The following is a 19,644-nucleotide window of genomic DNA, read 5'->3' as shown; positions in this document are numbered from 1 at the left end:
GAGCGGTTTACAGCTACAATAAGGGGTTCAAATCAGATGCTTTCGCATTTGATTGGACTGCTTGAAAAAGTGGGCGGGCTTAAGAATGTATAGTGTAGTGTACGGAGCTACAGAGAAAAGCAGCTCCACTCCTTGTCGCTAAAAGTTGCAGATTGATTGAAGGATGGATGTCATATTACTGCTCGAAATTTGTTGGAACCAGCTTTTTGTGAAAAATGTATTCGATTTTGATGTGAAAAAATTAGAAATTAATTGGAAAAAAGGCATTTGTTAAAATGTTATCTCTGCTTTAACTGCTTGGGTGGTTTACCTGTGAGCGCACTCATCTCCTGTCTTTAGATAATGGACGTGCCTTCGTTCATGGGCACTGCTGTATGCAGACCCAGGATGAGAATAATGAGTACAGTATTGAAAGGAATTGGTGTCTGTGAGCTCTATTTGTTTTTACCCCAGAGAGAAATGAAGTTGGGTCACTGCACTGTACAAGTTGTGTATCTCCAGATTGAAAGCAGCTCATATCTCTCTTTGAGCATAAAAGAAAAAAGTTACACTTAGCTAATTAAGTACAGCCTAATAAGACACTTGATCACAGCCGCTAGAGCATTTATGCTATTAATTTTGCCGGGCATAATTTCCACTCCTTTTTAAACTCTGGTGGTTACATAAAAGAGGAGAAACAAAAACGTCCTAATTGCTTCTATAAATTGAGATGAAGTGCTGCACAGTGGGCCAAACGTTTGAATGGCTTTGTTCACTCATCAAAAAGAAACACACACACACACACACACAGATTAGCTGACTTCCAAATACTGTCTTTCACCTACATAAAGCAGATTTCACACGTATCTCCGGGCACGTCGCGCGCTTTTTGTATGGCAAGCGACGTGGCGAGCATCAGAGGCGACTCTCGGGAGAAATAATTACTCTGGACAGTGGTGGGGCTGAATCCAGATAGACTTGGCAGAGCCGCGCGGAAAACCTGCTGCCAGAGTACACAACTCAAACTCGTTGCTAGGCCACCCAGCCCCCTAAAACAGCAACATTTCCACCAGTGTTAAGTCTCCTCCTGCTGGCCAGCAATCTAGTGAGAAAGCTCAGCGGACAAATGCTAATGCTGGCGTCGGCACAGCGTTGGAAACGCCAAACTAGAAAAGAAAGGAATCAACGGGTAATCAAGCAAAAGTGGTGATTGTACTGTCTATTTCTATGAATTCCATCTCTATATTTTAGCTTCTGCTTTTTGCCTCTTTTTTTTGGAGATTTTCTCTTAAAGCTGCAAAGTACCCTCGCTGTGCGTCTTGTTTGACCAGGCTTTTATTCAATTACTTTGCACTCAAAGACAGAAGGAGCACTTCTGACATTTTTGTGGGTTTATTTCCTGGTTGGTTCTGTAGTGATTCCTATCTTGTACTGGACTGAAGCGCTGGTCTTCTAATACAGGTGGAAAGGTACAGACAGCAAGAGGTTATTAAGGGCAGTTTGTTTGGTATCATCCAGTGTTAATTTAGCTATTTGTTCATGACTAATGTCATACTTGTGTACTAATCTGGGTGTTTTAACACAGATATGTATTCACTACCATATGATTCTTGTTGTGTTTCCTTATGCATCTGTGGCTGTGCTCTCCTATCATATAAACAGGTCAAAAAGAGAGTATTTCAGCTTCACAGGTTTTTTTCTCCACTCCACTATCTCTACACATCAGATGTATTTTTACTGGACAACCTTGAATCTCTGAAGAGTGAAAGTACATTTTTGACTAAAAAGTAGGGCTGGGCGATATAGGTCATTTAATATCTCGATAGCCATATATATCACGATACAGCAAATTTTCTTTTAGTTCAAAAATAGTCAATATGAAATAAACATGGTTTTGTATACTCTTGTGTAAATTAAGTACTATTTTCTTCTTTAATTCACTTTATAATAATAACTAATACAACTTTTAGTGCAAAATAGTCAAATGTTTGAGAAATTGTAGTGAGTATGTGCTTGTTTTTATCAATGTAGACAACGTGTAACACGACATCTCGTTATACGATATCGTCACGACACGATTCCATTGAAAGCCAAACTAGTTTCTTCTTGTTTGTTTATGTCTCTGAAATAATGCTTCCTTCAGCTAATATACACTATTCAGATAATAGAAACAGAAATAAGGATAAGGCAGCATGCAAAACAACCCTCAGACATATTGGAAACGTGGCTCTCTGAAGACACTCCCCTTGTGAAACACTTCAATTGGACATCTGAGTTCAGGCAGGAGAGGTTAGAAGAATCCATCGATAGAGTCCGCTGATATTTACTGACCTCAAAGATACAAACGAGTCAAAGTAACAGCCGATTACGGTGGAAGTTTTGTCGCTGTGAGAAGGAAATATTTGCAAGAGCGTGTACAGTGCCGGGCTGAAGGCTATAATCCATTAATGAGTTCTGTTGGCTGTGGGGACGCGAGCTTCCTAATGACGCCGTGAACTGTCCTCACTCACTGCTTGTTATGAATTCCCTGTAAGAATTGGAGCGAGAACCCGGAGACCGAAGGCAACGCAACAAAAGGGTACAGTAGAGATGTTAGAGATGAGACCTCTGGAGGACAGCCTTCACCAGATCTACCAGGCATTGATGCTTTGAGCAATATGGAGGGATTTTTTTTTTTTTTTTGGGGGGGGGGGGGGGGGGTATAGTAAAGAGCAGAAAAATATTGCATCGCTAAGAATACATCATCGGGCTTGGTAAATTTAAAGTATATGCTAAATGTTTACTTCCCATTGGTATTCAGAGCATGAAATGCCTCCAAGACAGATTGGACTTTACCAGAACAAGTCTCTGTGGAGGCGTTCATGTCACTCTAAAAATGTCTATATTGGGGCTGCAACTATTCCTATTGATTAATCTTCTTTTTTTTGATTGATGGTTTAATCTATAGAAAAGTGAAAAATAGTGTCTTTTTTTTGTCCGACCAACAGTCTAAAAACCTGAATAATTCATTTAAAATATTATTAGAAATAGAATAGCAACACATTCTCAGCTCGGGGCTTTTGTTCATTGGTTTCCCTTACGTGCAGTGCGTCCTCATTTATCCGTTGACCACATGTTTAGGCCACATGCTGTGACCCCCTTTCTGCTATCAGCGGGCCCCATATGTATCGCTGCAGGACGGTCACACAGATGGACACAGTGGGGATCCACAGCTGGCCTGGCTGACACAGCCGCCTCGCGTCTCATCAAGCCCCTTGCAGGATGGCAGCACATCACAGAGTCACATCAGGAGGATTTCTGATTTATCCATTAGCAATAAAAAATGATTTAAATGCTAATTTTCCTTAGCCTCTTGTTTGCTCTGGATGTGTGCTTTTCAGACTAATTAGCATCCGGACTTGGTTACCGTTCGCCCATATAAGTCACGTTTTTTAGAGTTACACATCAATAATTTAAAAGGCTACATAATAAAGGCCAATGCCATTATGCTCTCATACACCCAGAGGTAAGCTTCCTGTATATTTGTCTAGTTAGTTTTCATTATTAAAGTAAAGATATATTCATATTACAAAGGACTTTTGCCCTCAAATGAGGTTTGTGTAGTGAATTATTGAGCCCTCCTGGTTTTGCACAACACTGTGGGACTGAAAAATTTAAAAAATATGAACGATTAGGAAAAATAGAAAATATATCAAACTTCCAGCTCTTGTGTGGTGCTGATAACCAAGAGATCCAGTTCCATCTCAAACAGACTGTTTGAAGATCAAAGCTGTGACTTTATCTCCAAACTAAGTTGAAAGCATCCAGAACGAAGGCAGGGAGAGCCGAGCCTCTCTCTACATGCTCCCTGCTTTCCCCAGCCTTCTGTACCAGATTTTGAGCTGGACTTGAACACTAGAACAAATGCCGCTGAATAAATAAATACATGGACTATAAATCTCCAATGCTTCTTTGCAAGCTTCAAATGATCCATAAATCTGTGGCATTTTCTGCACACACAAAAAAAAGACAAAAAAGCCTCATTTGTGCTAATAGAGAGATTATAAGGACACTTAATCACATTGATTGGACATTAGCATTAGCTAAAGCAGATTAAGTGCATAGCTGTCAACTGTATCGTTAGCGGTCGTCAGTCCTATATTACCATAACTGGACAATGAAGCTTTTATGATTAATTAAACACCACTTTTGAATGAAAATAATATTCAGTAATGCCAACTAAATTACAAATGTGATACCTTAATAAATGTGAGCTAAACTGGTGGATTTGTCTCGTGAAAACTACTTAGGGTTCTTTTTCTTCTGACTGACAGATTAAAATAAGAGAGAGAGCCCTTGGAACACCTCGGCAACGAGCCACAGCTTTATTATATCTGATCAAATCTTGTGAGATACTTCTGTATGTAGACCTCAAACACTGACAGTCTAAGGCGGTCTTCATAAAATAGCTGTTTAAAAAGAGACTTTAGTTGACATAAACGATCTTGGTGATTGCCTCACATTAGTTTGAGATGGGTAGCAGGTCGCTTGGTAGCTGGTGAATTGAGGCGACGAAGTCTTCGGGTTAATCACACGATTGTTTTAAGCTCTTCGTCGTAAAGCTCTGAATGGAGACCTGCAGCATTCAGAGGTGTGTGATGTTGCTCATCCTTTCAGTCTATGGAGCTAACATTAACATTTGCTTTAAGCAGCTAAAGTGCAGAGCTGTAAACCGTATCTAGTGGCGCAACGGATCATAAAGCTCACGGTTCGGATCATGGATCGAATCAGCAAAAAATAAATAAAGGGCTCAAATACAGTTTTTAGATACCAATAGCCGATCATTGATGATCCACATTGGCAGATACAGATTCCTTTGTTGTTTGATTATAGCAGTTGATCTAAAAGACTCCTGCCAATTCAAATGATTAAGAAACCTGAGATAGCATTTTTATTGATTCAAATCTTGTCATTAGTAGTTTTAATGATATATTATAAGCCGCTTAGAGCTTGTGTAAACAGGTCATTGTTCATCTGTAATATCTATTTATGTGTCACTTTCTTTCTCTCCGACGCTACATTTTACAAGATCGCGTGAACACATCACGATAACGTTATAATTTACCTTCGCCCGATACTAATTTCCACCGAGCAGTGCCTGAAGGCATCGTAATGTAAGTGAACGGGACCTTCATTCGTTGGCCGTTAGCGGTGCTGCTAACGTTACTAGCTCTCCTCCTGTCGATTTATTAAACACGGTGTGGTTGATTACAACGTAACATTATCAGAGACCGTATGAACTGATGTCCTGATAGCATATCTTACTCAATATTGATAACGATCGTCAGTAAAACTTAAATTTACACTGTGATGATTAACGTTACAAAGTGTAATTAATCCGCGGTTCACATGCAATGAGCCAAGCCGCCATCCACTGTCGGAGATCCGGTCGCCCTTTGGCGATCTTGAGTAAATACGATTATGCAATAAGAAACAATTACCCAACTCCGTGCTCTCTTCCTCAGAGCTTACGTCTGTATTGTGTGTAAACACTACTTTCCATATGCTGTCCACCTCCACGCTTCATTAGGAGTCCAATTTATTGCATGTTTTAGGTGAAAAAGCACTCTTGAGATTAATTCTGGGAAGTGTTGTGAAACCTTAATCATTTATTTATTTTCCGGGCCCGAGGCTCAGAATATTCATCAGTGTTTTGGTGTATAGGTGTATTAATTTACCTCCATTTTAATTGTTGGGAGGCCAGACGTTTATGGATATTTTGTGTGCAATTAGCACGCTACGCTGTGTTGATGAAATATTTCCCTAAATTAGAGGGGATTGATCATGTTTTAATTATCTCTCAATTTATCCCCACAATGCGGAGTAAAATGTGTTGGGAGTTACGGCCTTATTCAGTTCATCATTTAGAAAACTTTGTCCGCGAGTGGTGAAAGAGGACTCCTCTATTTGTCCTTCCTCGTGTCTGTAAACACCGGGGGTCTTCACAAGTGGGGGGAGCATCAAAGTCACTGTCCACCATCAGGCGCTGCCTTGATCTCCGCTCTTATAGGTGTGCAGAAGCTGCAGCTCTTTATCTAGAAAGTGATGATCTCTGGCTGGAGCCATTGTCCCTGGTGAGTCCAATAACAAGGCCAGCCCTTGGCACTGGAGCGGAGCTTTCCCCCAGTGGGAAGGAGAGAGCGACCAGACCTCTGGCTGTCAGGATAATTGGCAAAGGCACCTGGATCATACAGCAGGAATGACAGAGTGACATTCATTACCTTTAATAGTATTTCCTCCATCACTCTGTCACTCGCTTCCTCACTTCTTTTCTCTCTGTCTCTCTCTCTCTCTCATACGCACACACTCACACTTATTTTTATTTTTTCCTCATATTGTTTGTGTCTTTGCCCTCATCAGCCCTCCCACCATTAACCCGTGGGTCACCATGCGATGGCTCCCTGGCGTTGTTATCCTTGGCACCTGAGAGATAAAGTCACTCCTCATTCCAGATGACAGATGACCATATAGGTGCATGCAGAGAGGAGCTGCGATCTGTAATGATACAGATATGCTGGCTGCCTTTTATATAAGGACCTCAAGGCTGTGTCTGTACAGCCGTGTCAGGTCACCGGCTGGATCAGCAGCGGCATTACCAAGTACATCATAAAAGTCCTTGTAAATAAAGCACACGTCCTCTCAAGCAGTAGTCACACCGTAGGCCTTGAAGTAGCCAAGTCCTTAAGATGAATAAATGGGAGTTCCATCAAGCGTTAGCTCGGACACAGCCGAGGACTACCTGGCTGAGATTTGAGAGCCTTTTTTTTTATTTTTTGAAGAGCTGTTTATGATTCTGCAGCGACTGGAGCAGATAATGACCAGCTGTGGGCATCACTCACTGAGCTTCTATGGGACCTCATTGGCACACTAAAAGATCTCATTATGACACTTTACAGATGTCACCTCTGCCACTTGTGAGATTTGCCTGTTGGCCTCCCGTGATACTTTGGTCCCGACAATCTGGCCACAGCCGGGCTCCGGTTGGGGGCCTCTGAGCCGCCGGGCTGGTGGAGAGAGGAGGTCGACGGCCAAGCTCAGACTGTGTGAACAGTGAGCAAGCTGCTGCTCACTTTTCTAACAGAATTATTCTGCACCTCTCTTTCAACGTGCCGCTCCCCCAGGTCGTTTGGGAAGTACTGGAAGTGATTTGAAATTCCGTCATAAACAGACTTCAAAAATGACACAGAGCTTTGTGTTTTTGCAAAGGTGTAAATGATGCAGTCTCAGCTGTGTCTTTGCTTTTTGTTTAATTGAAAGCAACATGTACTGCATGTGAATTACAGCCTGCTAAAAAAAAGAGATGTGAAGGGCAGTACAGACATTTATACAGCAAGACCTTTACACCGATGTGTGAAGTGGTAGCAAACAACATCACATGTTTTTTGCTATTTGCACGTGTCTTTGGTGTTTAGACAGCTATCAGGGTTAACCGCATAAATAAACAGAGTGTACATCCACCAAAGATGCCTTGATGCATTGTGGGTTATTTATTTGACCAGATGCATTGTGTCCAGAAGTTAGTCAAGTGTGAATGAATCCAAACCCAAAATTTAATGTCTCCCAGATGGAACAAAATCACCCAAAGTGCATTTTCATTTATACAACACATTTCATAACAAGTAAAGCCAATGTGCTTCAAATGTAATACAATATATACAACACCATGTCCAGTGTGTCTACAGAACAAATATCTTTAAAATACAGGAAAAAGCAAAGGACTTATGTTTTAAGTTGTATGTCATCAGGATGGATAGGAAAAATCAAATCTGTGTAAAAAAAAACTGTTGTATTGTGTATAAATGTAAAATCAGACTTCCCCCAAAAAACGTCCACATAGCTCATCTGTGCGGGCAACAGCAATCTAGTGGACGTAGTGATTTTGAGGGGAGCAAAGGAGGAAGTCAGGTGACGTAGTCTAAAGAGCGACCAGGTCGGGTTGATGGATGGGCCAATAAAACATAGGTCCCAAAACACGACTTATTTTAACTTAAGTAGCGTACTAATATGTCACATATGTGACATACTTGACTTACGGATGTAACCAACGTACGTAACAAATGTACCTATTTCAACCGAAACCAGGATCTTTTTCTAATTCAAATGTTTAAATTCACATTAACCACATGTTTAAAAAACTGCAACCGTTTCACAACGTGAGCCTGTTGCTGGTCCTCTCCAACAGTCATATGTGTCGTTTTGGGAGTCACTTTATTATCACTTCATTTAGACACATGCAGCTCTTTGGGTTGAAGCCCAGCGATGCTAAACTTGGAGAATCATTTCTAAATTCTATATCCTTAATTTTTAGCATTGACATCTAATTCCACCCTAAAGCTTTTGATCGGTGATTGGCTCGCAGCACACAGCCTGGGAGCCAGACAGTGTGCTGCGAGCCAGACATTGTTCCTTATCTTTGGCATAGCTGCTATTGTTGCTGCTGCAGGTCCTTGCAGTGCTTGCAATTCATAACTTGTTGCCTTTTAAAGGAAAGTGCAACTCCTTGCATTTTGGACTTTCATGCCAAAAGCAGCAGGATGCAACAATATACATCAATAGCAGTATACGAGGTGTGTACTCTGAACTGTAATCAAAGCAACGTATCGAACACTTCCTGCCTACTCCTCCTGTTCTGTGTGATTGTTTTTTCTTCACCGTAGGCTGTTCAGCTTCTACCTTTGGTATCTGAGAAATACTGATTAGCCTCTCCACAATGTTGGCCTTGTTAAGTGTGTTTGTCTGCAGCCACAAGCTGTTAATTGGATCTGATTGCATGTAAGAAATGTGCTACTGTTGATCACGACTGCAGCGGCAGTGTGGATCAAAATGAAATGAGCGTTCAACTGCGATCTGATGCTGAAAACTAGGAGACTATAGAATGTGTTCGTCGGGGATGATTCAGTGTTCATTTTGAAATGAGAGTATAGTTTCTCTGTGATATTAATGAAAACATTTTCAAGGCAGGACCTTAATCGTATACTTCAGCACTAGGATCAATGCCCCTGTTGCATTGTGGAACTAATTATGCAATCAAACTGAAAATAATTGAAAGTTCAGGTTGTAAACTTGCAATCTGCTATCAGATATTTATAGGCGATGGGACGCACTGTCACACTCACAGAAATTATATGTGACAATTCTGAACAATCTAAACTGTCACCCGTCTTCTAGACAAACCGTATCGACACATACAGCGCGCATCAGGAACTCACTTTGTGGCAAAATTAGAAAATTGTGCTACATTTGCATCAATGTTTCCTAAAAATCCCTTTGTCTTGTACTTTCCCTCCAGTGCATGACGGCCTATATTCCTCCACTGATTGCAGTCTGAACTAACTGCTACAGTGGGAATGTTAATGGGTGGCCTACAATTCAGTTAAGTCTCCATTCGTGAGTGCTCGATGTGGTCGAACACTAATAAGCATAATGATCTGACAATGTTATTGACATTATTATTCAAATATCAATATGCTATGAATATCAATATAGCCTTTAACCACATTCTGAAACACGGTTCTGGTAAACAGGAGCCCCTTTTGCTACCGTGTCAGGCAGGAGAAGCTTCTTCATTTATTTCAGATTGGCAAACCGTAGCACACTTCAGTTCAATATTTAATCGTTACCCGTCATTCACAATCTTTCAAACGCGTCCCTCAAAAGACTCATAGATGTATTTTTCCTGCTCACGTATTGATTTGGATCCAACGTAATTGATCATCGGGGAGACACTTAAGACTCAACTGTCTTTCTGCTTCTATAGGCAATTCGACTGCGTCTTCCTCGCTTTTTTATTCAGCGCAAACAAGATTCGCCCACCAGGGATTTCTCACCATCGAGAAAATGGAGATGGAGAAATAACCACGGAAGTAATGAGCCTCACAAAACGGTTTCAATAGAAAGACAATCACCGGATGAAAGAATTTGTGTCATATAAAACAAGATGAAAGAAGTCATGATATATTCCCCCTATTTCATTTCATGTGCAAATGTTTATTTCATATTAGTTAGTTAGGTTCATTTTCCACAATCTGTGATCAGTAATGATCTGCTGTTGTGCTACACACGCATAGATACAGACGGATGCACATGTATGACACATGGATCAAAAGTTTTTATGTGCGAGGAATAAAACACCTTTGCAGATCAGATGGAGCGCAGTCAGACGACTTCACAGCGCTTCACATAACTGGAATACCTAAATCATACCATACCTAAATCTGTTCTTGCATTTAGAGAAACACTCTTTAAACGGAGGGATTAAATGACAAATTAAGCCCTAAAAAGCCTTAAAATGTGCAAAAATACATTCAGACATGTGGCAGCAGACTCATCTGTCCAAGACGTACAGTTTTGATGCACTGTACAGTTTGAAATTAGGGAATGTGCACAATCCAAGAAGATATTATATGACACAGAGGGACAGATTTAAGAAGACTCGCCCACCTGTTGTTTTAGGTTCTGCCCCAAACACATGCAGTTTATTCATCAAGCAACAGGCTTGCGTGTCTCTTCAGCGAGTGCTTGCAAGATGTACCGAGGAGGAGTGGACATGTTAACAGAGGTTGATGCAATCCCCTGGAGTTGTAAGGTCAGGCAATTTGCTAGTTGCTTGCCTGTTAGTTTTGCATGGAAGATTCTCTCCCTCTGTAAATCGGGCGAAAAAATGGTGCAGATGGTTTTCACACTGCGAGGAAAGTTGTGGTGGCAAAACGAAAACTTTACTTTAATGCACCAGAAAAAGATCCAGCTGCCCCGTATGAGTTAGCTGGAAGATAAATAATCTCATAAATAACAAATCTGGAACAGTGAAGAATGTTTTTATAGAGTTGAAAGTATTCAATAAGTCTGAACACTGTATCTGATTATTTGTAACAGCAAACAGACAGTGGAGTGGAGTCGTGGCTTGTGTTTGAATAAACTTTCATAAAACTTGATGATCAATGAATTGTACTGCTGCTGCAGGCCGTAGTGATCTCACGTGCACATTCAGCATATCCTCATATCTTAACGGTTCAATTTATACAATTTATTTGACTCATCTTCGCCTTAATTATCGTAAATAATTTTTGAAAATATCATTATCGTGAGACTTTTTTTTTCTCAGGTTGAATTTTACGTCACGCTCAACCAGCACATTTCAAACTGTGGGGAACCAATAAGCAGACCTGCTTAGATGCTTAGAGATTAAATATATGCATACATTCATTTCCATTATATTATCTGTGAGGGGAGTGGGGTGTTCTCCGACCCTCAGAACAAACACAAGTCATTAAACTGAAGTATGGTTTCTGCCTGCTGCTACAAGACTAATACCGATGTAATAATGCGTGACCTGTGACGTTAAGTACTGCTCTTTCTGTGAGACGGGGGGGCTGGGCTCTCGCATCAGTACTGTGTTAATTAAAGCCTGCAGCCAGTTTAAGTGTAGCCCGCATATGCGTCTGTATGAAAAGCACTTAACAGGACAAAGTATTGAGACCGTCGATATAAATATGAAGTGACACATTTGACCCGTAGCGTGGACAAACAGCGAGCCTCCCACAGGAGAACATTAGGCCGGTGTCACAGCCTCCGACGAGAGTCAGGATGAAAGGAAACCGATGGACTTGAAGTGTTTTTTTTTGTTCTTGAGGCTTGTAATTACAACCCAGAGAGCCAGGGAATAATTACGTGTGCTTCGTCACCCAATGATCGAGGGGTAGGTGGAGAAGATGACAATCTGAGATATAATCCACCTCTTGGGAAGAAAAGTGGAGCATTACCGTTCTTTTTTTTTGTTGTTGTTAGAAATAAAAAGAATAGAAAGAGCGATGCATTTCTTCCTCCCCTCTATCTCTGAGCTGCTCTCATCTTTTTCCTCTTCATTTGTAGAGATGCACAAGTTCTGATACAGATGTTGGTTATCGGCACGATTTTGACTCAAACAGCTGTTTACCCGTACATTTATATCTACATGTGTGTTTATTTGGTACATTTTGTTTTACAAAGTTAAGAGAGCAATGTTGAATTCAAGCCTGGTGCTGCTTTACACATGAGCTAATGATAACTTCCACACATTCATTAACATCATTATTAATTAAACACTGGTATCGGATTGGTACTATATCGGCCGATACCCAAAGTCCAGGCATCAGTATCGGGACTGACAGAGTCGGATCGACTCACACTATCTTTAATTTGTCCGTTTCTCCCACCTCTGACTTTTCTATCATTCTCTCCCTCCAATGGTCCGCCTGTCTTCCTCCTCCCCCTCCTCTCCCCCCCTCTCTGACAGCGTTCAGGCTACTCGGGGCAATTACAATTTTAAATGACAAAATGGAGATCATCGGCATGTCACAAGATCAACTGAATGAAATGGCCCATGAGAAAAGCCTACGTATGCAAGTGTGCATCTAGTGCGTGCGTGTACTGTGTGTGTGTGTGTGTGTGTGTGCTTGTTGTGCACTTGTTCCGGTGTACTTCTAGCAGTGCATGACATCTGCCCACCACAGCGCGTCCCGTCCCAGAGTTCCTGAGTGAATCACCCTCGGATGCCGTCAGGGGTAATGTAGTGTAACAGAAGGAAGGGTCGCACTGGCCCGCTCATTTTCCAATCGCCATTACTCGCAATATTCACCCGCACTCGTGATAGCAGCTACATTCCTCTTGCTGTGATTTTTTTTTTTTTTTTTTTAAGCCAGCAAAATATATCTAAATCCTGCATGCACTGCTCCTTGATAGGCATGATCCGTAAGAGGGATTTTATTCTGCATCCCACCACACTTTGACTCTCTTCGCAGGCTTTTGAGGAGGAAAGAGAATCTGGAGCCAGCCATGAAACACACACACACACACACACACACACGCCAGTAGCTTCAACTGGATTCAGTGGGCTGTTGATTTAGGTTGCCTCACTCTCTGAACTGAAACAGATGCTCTTAAAAACTTCATCATACATTTTTTTAAAGCAAAAAGGGACTCGAGGAGGGCATCAAATCTAATTTCCTTAATTTTTAAAACTCAGTTTTTACAGCACTGCTTAATGTTCCTTGAATATTGCTTATTTTTTAAAAACCTGTTTCCCCTCATTCACACTGAATGTCGCATTAGAGCGTTAAAGCTGCTCAAATTTCCACTTGCACACCCAAAGGCCCGGTTTGATCCCGTCGAGCTGGGGCATTGTGATTCCTCAAATAGCTTTCTCTAAGCAGAGTAGCCAGAATTGTCCGTGCTACACATCCTTTGCCTCAGCTTTAATTACACTATAGTCAGACAAGCCATACAGGCAGCCACCGCCTCGAGTCTCCATGCTAATCAATAAGTGGACAGACTCCAAAGCCATTGCTGCGTGTAAAGAATACGAGCAGAACTCGCTGGTGGAAACACGAGAAAATTGTCTTGATGGCTTGTTACCTCGCAAATGAATCTCCCCTCTGTTCATTAGGTTATTTGTTTCATCACCCTTTTTAAAAACAACCGTAATCCTGTGTGTTCATTTAAATTAATCTGATTAGTTTTGTTTTGTTACCTCGCGCTTGCAGAAGATTAACATAAAAACAGCTTCTTCTTTTTTCATTCCCTTGATCAGTGGTATTCCCAGCACAGATTGTTTCGCGCATGTATCTGCTGTCTAAATGCAAAAGCCAGACAGACGAGGTGAATAAAGACTTACTTGTCCTAAAAAGTGCCTGTATTTTTTATTTCTTTCCTTACAGCTTTTTAGAAAATGTATTTCTGATATTCTGATATAAACAGAGCCACTCTGGGGATGATGCCGAAATGAACATGGTGGCAGAGTGCACCATTACTGTACCAAGTGCTCCGACGGAAAGAGAGAGAGAACGGCAAGGGAGGGGGGTGAAGGGGGTGAGAGGGTTACAAGGGAGGGAGATGGCGGACAGAGGAAGCGCTCGGATGGGTGGAGTGGAAGATTTGTGAGGACAGAGAGCAATATGGAAGAAGATGATTGGGAAAGATGGATAGGAGAAGATGAGGGACGGTGGAAAAAAAATGGGGGGGATGATTTAGTAAGAGCTGGAGAGGGCGAGAAAGAAATAGTGCTCAAAAGCAGTGAAAGGGGGGAAGAGAGCTAAGGAGCCGGCGACAGGAATAGTATAGAGGAGGTGTCACCGTCAAGGGTGTCTCAATGAGATGCCATAAAACACTCTCTTATTCTGCCGACTGTCACAGCATCGTCAGGGGCCCACAAATAGAGGCGTGACACACACACACACACACACACACACCGACTCTAAAGACACACCGATACATTTACATCTTTCTTGTGTTTATTCGCCAACAGTTCTGCTCCGGGTTTGCGGTGTATTGCAGTGACACTGGTTTCCCTGCATACATAATTTTGTTTCAGCGGGAGTGAGCAGAAACAAAGTAACACATTTATATCCAGGACAGTTTTCTGTGTTTCTGTCGTGGCTTCATGAAAGCGATGTGCGGGGGAGCGAGGGTCAGAATTGGGTGAGGATTATGTATTTTTTGGGCAGAGCAGGAGAGGGTCATTTATTTTCCCCATCATATCATTCCTAACACAAATACCACAGAGCTGCCATCTGTGGCCAATACATTTATTCAGTGGCAGCAATAACTCTATATTTAAAGCGATAATTAACACCGTGCTATTCGTCAAAAATGTAGCAATTTAAAATGACTCTTCTAACAGTCCCGATACAGATTCCTGAGCTTTGGGTATCGGTTGATTCCGAATACTGATCCAATAGGAGTGTTTATAAAAAACAATTTATGTGTAAGGCAACACCAGTTCTTGACCTAAATGCTAGCTTTCCTATCAACATGTAACAAATCAATGTGTATACCGTGTGTAACTACAAGTAAACATTGACACTTTGTCACGTCAGTCGTTGGCCACGTGAATAACCGTCTTTAGTCCCATGACTCACGGGAGTCGCTAGTCACGTGACTCGTTTGTCACTCGCTCGTCAGTCAGTCGAGTTAAACATCAACCACGCTATTTTCCTAAACCTAACCAAGTCAATTTGTACCCTAAACCTAACTTCCCGTAAAGACGGAAGTTTTATTTTGAAAAGACGAGTTAAAACTCACACTCCGTCCCTTCTACGTCCAAAAACTGAGGGTAGATAAATAACACCTGCATTGTATTTCCCCTCGTGGATCCATTTAGAGGTTGTAATGCAGGATGACAGGCGCCAAAGCTGTTCTATCAATGAGCCATTTGGCTACACGGTAAAAAGTCAGCGTAAACACAACACGGAGCAGAACTAAAAATCTGTAATATATCTTTCTTTCTTCCTCTGTCACGAACAAATGAACTGAATCACAGGTATGCAGGCTCGCAGCGTTTCCCTGTATGTAGGAGCACATGTCTGAGACAGGGAAACATCGGAGCCAGACAAGATACGCTGTTTCATAGTTAAGGCTCTTTGTGGGCAAGAGGTTAGCTACCGAGAAGTAAAATCCGGATTTGGTCCGTTTGTCCACAGCTCATATGTCTTCAGGCAACACAGACATGCAAACAGACACCTCGATAGTGATTATTTCTTAGCGTCTCAACTGTCACTGCATTCAACAGACAACATCAGCTGGGCATCAGTACACTGCAGCCCTGCTCCAACACACACACAGACACACACACACCCTCCACGGTCAGGTTGTGCTAATGAAGATATTGCAGAGCAGAACGACCAGCAGAGCCAGAGAAAGGTCAATGAGGCAACAGAAGTGACACTCAGCTCAACGCTCCTAATTGCTGTGTTTGAGGAGTGTGTGGAATCATGGACATGTGACAGGTTCTCGCTTGGTTTGCTTTGGTGAAGGGTCCCCATTAATGACAGGCTTGTGTGGGTGTGTGTGCGTGTGTGTGTGTGTGTGTGTGCGTGTGTGGGTTGTAGTCATTACCAGATGTTGTTATTTGTTAATGAGGGCTGTAGAAAAACTCTCTTGTAAGTGGTGTGTAACTGTGACTTTAACTCTGGAGAGAATACTCCTGAATATGGTTTCACATACAAATAACAACCTCTCGTAAATGATGTATCAGTGCTGGAGTATTAATGGCCTCGGGTTGTAGATATAACTGTTGGTGTTACTGTCTATAGTGGTGTGGGGTCACTAGGAAAAAGGCAGTGGCTCTGGCAAGATGCTGTCTTGTTCCTATTGGTCAGCCCTTCGTTTCCGAACAGGAGATGCTTCATTTCTGTATCTATTTGCAACCGTGTTGTAGATACATGAGAAAGAATAGTTTCCCTCAGGCTTTTGCAACATAAATTAAATATACAGTGTGTGCAGACTGCTCAGCGTAGGAACATCGCACTGTATATTGCAAATCTGCTCCGCTATCCAATCGGAAACACCGCCATAGGTCTCCAAGACATTTTTTTAAATGATGTCAGTTAAAAAGTCAGCATTCTCATTTAGCTGATTTCAGGATTTCAAGAACATGCCATTGAACAGCTGTTCAGCTGTTTCCCATTAGACAGAAGCAGCCGACAGCTAAACAGTAGCAATTTCCAACATTTAGCCTTCGCTTTGCTGCAACAAGGGTGCAGTGTTCCCAGGCTGTCTAAGGTATATGAGTCCCATATCAACAGGAGGAGCTGGGCTCTGCTTCTTATGGGTTTCTTTACTTTGACATCAATGAGATAGGGGATGCTTGTTGAAGGTGTGCAAACTGCTGACACCTGTAAACCATCACAGACCCAGTACCAGGTTCACCCCTGTGGCCTTGTTACAAAAAGTTGCTGTGGAAGTCTTTTTTAGAGAAGTTATGCATGTTATACTTTTTTCAGAATCCGCAAACCAACCGTATGTTGTCAAAAAAGACGTCTTATTGCGAATTATTTTAACAATAAAGTCGTACAAATATAAGAGCTGGTTGTGTTCAAAAGATCAGCAGTCTAGGATAACATGTTTGTTATCACTGTAAACTAAATAAATCCTCGCTTTCTAATGCACCTCAGCGCACCCTGACTCGAAACACAAAGCATCCGCTGTTAACAGGCAAACAAAGCAGCGACCCCTGACTTCTGACAGTCACACTGACACAAATCTGTGTTCTTGTCAGAATGTCATTTCTTATTTTCACCAAAAAAAGCAGCAGATTTCAGTTACTTGTGGTTCTACAGTAAAGCTGGGGCTGCTGGGAAGTCACAGTGAGCCTCACAGTGTGCAGTTGGCAGCCATCTTAGTCAAACGAGGCTGACTTGCACTGTCGGGAGCTCGGATGTTTGAGGCCCCCTGGTAGCTGAATCGAAGCAATTACACCAACAAGCCTCATATTCTATTCAGCTTACGTGGACAGATCTGTGGGTATCTCATAGAGCACTGTGGGCCCCTTCAATTCTCCAGCTATCTGCCTGTATAGCATGAGGCCCTTCAGTCATATATGAATATTGATGAATATTCATTGCGTTTATTGCTATTTCAGGGAGATTTATGTTATTTGTAACATGACTATACACTGTAAACAGTAAACAGGGCCACAACATGGAGACCGCCAGAGTTCATCTTGAGAATTGTATCATAAATGAAATTGCCTTTGAGAATTAAGATTATGTACTTGGCTAGAAAATACAAAAAAAAAAAGATTGCATCTCCATCTACTCTGGAATGATAATAGAAATAGGTGAACTTACAATGGATTCATATTCCTTAACTTCTTGTGTTTCAAGAGACCAAAAATATGCACATCAGCCTAATGGTTGAGGAGCCACTGCTGATTTATTTTGTTTGGTATTTAAGGCATTTTCTACCCCGACAGAGCCGAGAGAACACACGTAGATGATCTATGAAACCAGTCAATCATTCAAACCTACGCATGCTATTACCCCAGGTTTGTGACATGCATCTACCCATCCATATTACATGCCACCCTTTTGAATATTTCAAAGGCTTGAACTTCAAGAGAACTTCAACAGATCTGCCGTGTGCCCCGTCTGTTTCAACTGAAGCACAATTTAGTCACTTAGCTGGCAGGGCAGCAGGCAGAAGGTGCAGTTGGTAAGCGGATTGCCGGCGCCCTAAAGCCGATTTATCTGATAGATGTTTGGACCTGGTCCGCTGGGCTGACCTTTGAGGAAAACTGTGAATTAGATTTTTTGTTTTTTGTAGCACTGACTGTGTTGCTATGTCACCTCTGTTTGTCATCCCTCCACCACCTTCAGCAGAGGAATCACTTAGTACACAGATATTATGAACTCCACGATAGCTGGGGGTGCGTCGCATCTCCTGAGGCCGGGCACCGTCGAGGACGGTGTCATCCCATTATTCCAGAAACGGAGAAGAGGGGGAATGGAGACAAAAGATGAGGACCGCTCGGGGTCGCGAGTGATAGATGGCGTAGCCAAGAAAATGGTCTGGAAGAGAACGCTGCGTCAAGCAGTCAACTGGCCAGCCATCGATTTAATCTTGTGCACCGCCACTCTCCTGATTTGACCGTGTCACAGTGAGATTGAAAAGCCTAAGTGGATGTGGGGCTGTGTTCACTCACCTGAGCACACTGGGCTGATAAGCACACAATGAACCTAAAAGTGGGCTGCAACACTGGACGAAATAGAATTGGGGGGTGGGGGGGGGACATCACAAGACAGAGGGTAAGACAGCTGTTTCAGGCCTGCTAACAAGCAGCTAAATCCACCAGAAGGGCTGGTCTATTGATTGGTACTGGGGATGGAGGAGTCGCTAAGCTCATGCAATTGGATCCTTTGCATCCAATGGATTTTGACTCAGATCTCAACAGAGATCCCTTTTGGCTTGAGGACCATCGATCGGGCCAAAGAGATTTTTATCTAATGAATATTCTAATTGCTGTCATATTAGGCAAGGGTGGTTAACTGTGTGAGGAATGTGTGTTTCAATAGGTTTGATAGATTTTAATAAAGCATGTGGATTATGCTGCGGTCTGATGTTTATGTATAGCAGGGGGGGGATTGATATTGATCCCGAGGTCAGCCACGCTGCGTCACTCCATTGCTGGTCTTTCCCGGTCCTGCACGGTGTGCTGTACAAGCGCATAAATGTCACTAAATAATCTTTAATTAAAAAAGGAATTTGTCCATGAATTACATTTCATTCAAATGATAATTTTTTGACATTTAGCCCGCTCCCATTGCATTGTGGGATCAGTCGATGTTCGGGATTAGCCGTAATCCTGGGTGTTTGGTGAATACATTCATTAACGGAAAAACGTGCTCGGACAAAGTAGGCACACTTTAGCTGACTACATGGACACACAGACGAGTCTCAATGACTCCACTCAATACACCAGGTCACAGTTATTCTTCACCTCTCCTGTTTGACAGCACATTATGCATAGGCGCACATGCATATGCACAGAGGCACACGCATGCACGCTCGACAAGCTGCATAGACCGGTAGCACACAGGTCGACGCACCGTTGACCTCCCTCCCGCGTTTTTAAGATTCAGTGGCAGCCTCACCTTGACCTCCCGTGACTCCGCTGTTGCACCTTTGGTGGATCGTCTGGGACAATCAAAACAATGGCAATTTTAGTTGTTGTGATCATCACAGGCTTCCATTTTCCTGTAGATAGCCACTGCCACATTTAATCAAGATCCCTTATATGCCATTTCTCATCAAATCCTGTTCTTGAAGTGGAAAAAAATAAGTGCCAGTACTCCTACTTATTTATTTATTTTAAGA

The 19,644-nt window shown here is 42.2% G+C and overlaps 1 protein-coding gene across 2 annotated transcripts in view; it reads left to right on the top strand.

The window, feature by feature from the left end:
* unc5da (unc-5 netrin receptor Da) overlaps positions 1-19,644 on the top strand; it is a 149,314-nt gene that overhangs the window by 55,821 nt on the left and 73,849 nt on the right. The window lies entirely within an intron of this gene.

Source organism: Anarrhichthys ocellatus, unplaced genomic scaffold (assembly GCF_004355925.1).
Source record: "Anarrhichthys ocellatus isolate YVR2014 unplaced genomic scaffold, GSC_Weel_1.0 scaffold23, whole genome shotgun sequence".
Lineage (NCBI taxonomy): Eukaryota > Metazoa > Chordata > Actinopteri > Perciformes > Anarhichadidae > Anarrhichthys > Anarrhichthys ocellatus.
Note: the sequence above shows the minus strand (reverse complement) of the source record. Positions and strands in the feature narration are given on the sequence as shown.